Here is a 6,000-nt window from a genome sequence, read left to right as displayed (position 1 = left end):
AGGGAAGTCCCAGTGCCAAGGATTTGAATATATCTTTTTGGGGGACACAATTCAACACACTGCAGCTACATTCTGATTAATCTACTTGTATAAATCTTCCTGTTTATTAATCTATCTTTAATTGAATCAAATCTGTGTTAAATGTTTTCATTTATGTTTTTAAATTTTCAATTATTACATTTTCATTATTCAAAGTGCTTAGTCTTTTAAATTCTTCTCTGCACATTTTAAAAAACTGTCCTTAATTTTTGTAAATATATAAAAACATGACTATATTTTGTGTCAAGTTACTGCAATATCTGAAGTTTCATACGCCCTTTCCTATTTTGTTGTTTCTCTTGGTTAAGAGTGCCTTGTTTTCTCATGTGTTTAGTGAATTTTGTCTGTGAGTAGTTCAATGTCATTGAAAATTTGCTTTTTAAGATTCATGGAGATCTGATATTATGTGGGTTCCTTCAGAAAGTGTGTGCATTTTGTTTCTGTCAGAGCTAAGGATAACATTTTATTTGGAACTACATTAAATTTTTAGTTTGATAGTTTAAGAATGATTCAGACACTATAAATTTGCACCTTAAGTGCAAATTTAATCTCACACCTTAAGCCAGATTATGAATTCAGTTTTGTAGGGCTGTTACCTTCCTCTGCTAAACTGCCAAGTTTCAGACAGATTTTCATGTAATCTTTGGTGAAAGTGAGCAGTATTTCTAGCTCTCTCTTACACTAATGTGAAACCCTTTGTGGTCTTTGACTTAAAGGGGGAAAGATCTCTTCTTATACTCCATATTTTGAGCAGATCACAAATTTTTCCTCCTGTACTCCATGTGCCATGAGACTATGAAAACTGATACCCAAGTTCACCTAGTTTGGCAAACGCCCTCAAATTCCTTTTACCTCTCTCGTTCACACCATCACTATATCCCTGGATTGAGAATTTCTTATTTTCTTTGCAGCTCAAAAGTGCTTTTTTTTTTTCAGTATTGAATGCTTTGAAAATTTGTGTATTATCCTTATGCAGGGGCCATGTTAATCTTCTCTGTATCATTCCAATTTTAGCATATGTGCTGCCAAAGCAAGCATTCAACAGTGTTCTTAATAAAACATTTTAAAGTTTTTATCTAGCATCTTAGTTATTTAAAATAGGAAGTTTAGTCTAGTAATATTGTCTGTTGTCTTATCAGAAACAGAAATCCTCTTTTTCTTTTTGAATCAATTTGGATGATTTCTATTATTTTAGAAAATTATCTCCACCACCTACATTTTAAAAAATGATTGGCCTAATATTTTTTACCATATTCTCTCAAGAGCTGTAAAATTTTAACTATATCTGTGGTTACGGCCCAATTTTTATTTATAGTTAATTTGTACATTTACCCTCTCTTTTTCTAATGTGATCAGGCCAATGTAATTAATATAAACAAATAGTTGATAAAAGAAAATGTGATAAGAACTATGAAATTTCTATGAGTGTGTTATGGAGGTAAACACAAGAGACATTTTGTCAAGATTTAAATAGGAATACGTATGTAAAGCTCTTAGCACACTGTCTCATACTTGATAAAACCTCAATAGATATTGATGCCAAAAGCTCAGCCTCTGTGCACCAGTGCCAAATTGAATCTTGGAGACAGAGTTTTGGTTGAAGTAGAAAAGAATAGCTTTATTGTTTTGCCAAGCAAAGGTGGACACAGTGGGCTCCTGCTCCAACAACTATGTGTCCCAACAGGGGAGGATTTGATGAGGGGTTTTATAGCAATGGTACAAGGGTGATGTTGCTGACAAGATTAGGGTGTATGCAGGGCCTCCACTCCTCTAATCTGATCTCAGGTAATCTTTTTCCTTTTTTTTTTTTTTTTTTTTTTTTTTTGCGGTAAGCAGGCCTCTCACTGTTGTGGCCTCTCCCATTGCGGAGCACAGGCTAAGGACGCGCAGTGCACAGGCTCAGTGGCCATGGCTCATGGGCCTAGCTGCTCCACGGCATGTGGGATCTTCCAGGACCAGGGCGCGAACTGCTTTCCTTGCATCCGCATGCGGACTGTCAACCACTGCTCTACCAGGGAAGCCCTCAGGTTATCTTCTTGATGAGTTTCTCTGGTTCATTTAATGTAGCCTCAGGTGGTCTTTCTCTGGTATGAAGAATGATGACATGTTAAAGAGCTTAAAGACATTGTTATGTGCATCCCTTGAGGTGGAACCAGGAACATGCCTTAAGGCTGCACTATTGTTTCCTGGCTGCCCCTCCCTTGTCTTTGCATCCCTTCCTTTCCCAGATTAACAACTGTTGGAATCTGCCCTTTGGAACTCAGAGAAGGTCATGGAGGCCAAAGTCAAGAAACAGGAGACAGAAAGGCTTTTGTGCCCAGGGTTCTGCTCAATTTCAATATTAAACTTTACAGTATTAAGGAAAACTTTCTTAGAGAAAGCAGAGGGTAAGAATTGTCCAGACAAAGGGGATCAGTGGATGAGTGGGAAAAGCTTAGTACTGATAAAACTTAGAGCAACTAAATAAATTTTAACATAACTAAAGCATAGAATAAAAGAGTGGTAATGGCCAGGGGTGTGTGTGGGGGTGAGGTTGAAGACCTAAGAGTAAAGCATATCATGTAAAGCCTGGTAGGCATAGTAAGGAATCTGGACTTTATTCTAAGAGAAACATAGTTATTGAAGGGTTTCAAGCAGGAAAGTCTCCTGATTTTTTTTTTTTTTGTGGTAAAAGTCACATAATATACAACATATGATTTTAACCATATTTAACTGTACAGTTCATTGGCACTAAGTACATTCACATTATTGGGCAAATCTCACCATCATTCATCTCCAGAATTTTTCACCTTCCTAAACTGAAACTTTGTCCTCATTAAACACTAACTCCCCATTCCCCCTCTCCAAACCACCCCTCACCCCTTGGCCCCTAGCATCTTTCAATGTACTTTCTGACTCTATGAATTTGACTATTCTAGGTACCTCGTATAAGTGGAATCAAACAGTATTTGTCTACACCTACTGTATATTAGAATGCATTTTTAAGGTTAGCTTAATATATGTCTTACAAACAGATTGTATCTTCTTTTTTTCCCCCTTGTGCTATACAGTAGGTTCTCATTAGTTATCTGTTTTATACATAGTAGTGTATGTATATCAATCCCAATCTCCCAATTTATCCCAGCCCCCGCTTTCCTCCCTTGGTGTCCACACGTTTGTTCTTTATGTCTCTGTCTCTATTTCTGCTTTGCAAATAGGTTCGTCTATACTATGTTTCTACATTCCACATATATGTGTTAATAATCGATATTTGTTTTTCTCTTGCTGACTTACTTCACCCTGTATGACAGTATCTAGGTCCATCCATGTCTCTGCATATGGCACAATTTTATTCCTTTTTATGGCTGAATAATATTCCACTGTATATATGTACCACAACTTCTTTATCCATTCCACTGTTGATGGACATTTAGGTTGCTTCCATGTCCTGGCTATTGTAAATAGACCTGCAATGAATATTGGGGTGCATGCATCTTTTGTATTATGGTTTTCTCTGGGTATATACCCAGTAGTGGGATTGCTGAGTCATATGGCAGTTCTATTTTTAGTTTTTTAAGTAACCTCCATACTGTTCTCCATAATGGCTGTATCAGTTTGCATTCCTACCAACAGTGTAATAGGGTTCCCTTTCTCCACACCCTCTCCAGCATTTATTGTTTGTAGATTTTTTGATGATGGCCATTTTGACCGGTGTGAGGTGGTACCTCATTGTAGTTGTGATTTGCATTTCTCTAATACTTAGTGATGTTGAGAATCTTTTCATGTGCCTCTTGGCCATCTGTATGTCTTCTTTGAAGAAATGTCTATTTAGCTCTTCCACCCATTTTTTGACTGGGTTGTTTGTTTTTTTGATTTTGAGCTGCATGTGCTATTTGTATATTTTGGACATTAATCCCTTATCAACTGCTTCATTTGCATATACTTTCTCCCATTCTGAGGGTTGTTTTTTCATCTCGTTTATGGTTTCCTTTACTGTGCAAAAGATTTTAAGTTTCATTAGGTCCCACTTGTTTATAATTGTTTTTATTTTCATTATTCTAGGAGGTGGTCAAAAAGATCTTGTAATTTACGTCAAAGAGTGTTCTTCTAAGAGTTCTGTAGTGTCTGGTCTTACCTTTAGGTCTTTAATCTATTTTGAGTTTATTTTTGTGTAGGGTGTTAGGGAGTGTTCTAATTTCATTCTTTTACATGTAGCTGTACAATTTTCCTAGCACCACTTATTGAAGAGGCTATCTTTTCTCCACTGTATATTCTTGCCTCCTTTATCAAAGATAAGGTGACCATATGTGCGTGGGTTTATCTCTGGGCTTTCTATCCTGTTTTATTCCTAGGTATTTTATTCTTTTTGTTGCAATGGTAAATGGGATTGTTTCCTTAATTTCTATTTCTGCTGATTCATTGCTAGTGTATAGGAATGCAAGAGATTTCTGTGCATTAATTTTGTATCCTGTAACTTTACCAAATTCATTGACTAGCATCAGTAGTTTTCTGGTGGCATCTTTAGGATTTTCTATGTATAGTATCATGCCATCTGCAAACAGTGACATTTTACTTCTTTTCCAATTGTATTCCTTTTATTTATTTTTCTTCTCTGTTTACCATGGCTAGGATTTCCAAAACTATGTTGAATAATAGTGTCAAGAGTGGACATCCTTGTCTTGTTCCTGATCTTAGAGGAAATACTTTCAGTTTTTCACCATTGAGAATGATGTTTGCTGTGGGTTTGTTGTATATGGCCTTTATTATGTTGAGGTAGGTTCCCACTATGCCCAATTTCTGGTGAGTTTTTATCATAAATTGGTGTTGAATTTTGTCAAAAGCTTTTTCTGCATCTATTGAGATTATCATAGGTTTTTATCCTTCAATTTGTTAATATGGTGTATACATTGTTTGATTTGCATATAGTGAAGAATCCTTGCATTCCTGGGATAAACCCCACTTGATCATGGTGTATGATCCTTTTAATATACTGCTGGATTCTGTTTCCTAGTATTTTGTTGAGGATTTTTGCATCTATATTCATCACTGATATTGGTCTGTAATTTTCTTTTTTTTTGTCGTATCTTTGTCTGGTTTTGGTATCAGGGTGATGGTGGCCTCATAGTTTGAGTTTGAGAGTGGTCTTCCCTCTGATATATTTTGGAAGAGTTTGAGAAGGATAGGTGTTAGGTCTTCTCTAAATGTTTGATAGAATTCTCCTGTGAAGCCATCTGGTCCTGGACTTTTGTTTGCTGGAATATTTTTAATCACAGTGTCAATTTCAGTGCTTGTGATTGGTCTGTTTATATTTTCTATTTCTTCCTAGTTCAGTCTTGGAAGTTTGTGTTTTTCTGAGAATTTGTCCATTTCTTCCAGGTTGTCCATTTTATTGGCACATAGTTGCTTGTAGTAATCTCTCATGATCCTTTCTATTTCTGCAGTGTCAATTGTTACTTCTCCTTTTTCATTTCTAATTCTATTTTTTTGAGTCTTCTCCCATTTCTTTTCTTGATGAGTCTTGTTAAAGGTTTATCAATTTTGTTTATCTTCTCAAAGAACCAGCTTTTAGTTTCATTGATCTTTGCTACTGTTTCCTTTGTTTCTATTTCATTTATTTCTCCCCTAATTTTTATGATTTCTTTCCTCCTATAGACTTCCCTCTTAGGACTGCTTTTGCTTCATCCCAGAGGTTTTGGATGGTTGTGTTTTCTTTGTCATTTGTCTCTAGGTATTTTTTGATTTCCTCTTTGATTTCTTCAATGATCTCTTGGTTATTTAGTAATGCATTGTTTTGCCTCCAAGTGTTTGTGTTTTTTATGCATTTTTTCCCCTGTAATTGACTTCTAATCTCATAGCATTGTGGTCAGTAAAGATGTTTGATAAGAGTTAAATTTTCTTAAATTTACCAAGGCTGGATTTGTGACCCAAGGTGTGATCTATCCTGGAGAATGGTCTGTGTGCACTTGAGAAGAAAGTGTAATC

At 35.9% G+C, this 6,000-nt stretch overlaps 1 non-coding gene across 1 annotated transcript; it reads right to left on the bottom strand.

The window, feature by feature from the left end:
• Positions 1–970: 970 nt before the first annotated feature.
• On the bottom strand, positions 971–1,073 carry LOC131746777 (U6 spliceosomal RNA). Its single transcript, XR_009332650.1, has one exon. It is a non-coding gene; the product is annotated as a U6 spliceosomal RNA (small nuclear RNA).
• Between the last annotated feature and the right edge of the window lie 4,927 nt (positions 1,074–6,000).

This window comes from Kogia breviceps, chromosome 1 (genome assembly GCF_026419965.1).
Source record: "Kogia breviceps isolate mKogBre1 chromosome 1, mKogBre1 haplotype 1, whole genome shotgun sequence".
Taxonomy (NCBI): domain Eukaryota; kingdom Metazoa; phylum Chordata; class Mammalia; order Artiodactyla; family Physeteridae; genus Kogia; species Kogia breviceps.
The sequence above is the reverse complement of the archived record's forward strand: the minus strand, read 5'-3'. Positions and strand labels throughout refer to the sequence as shown.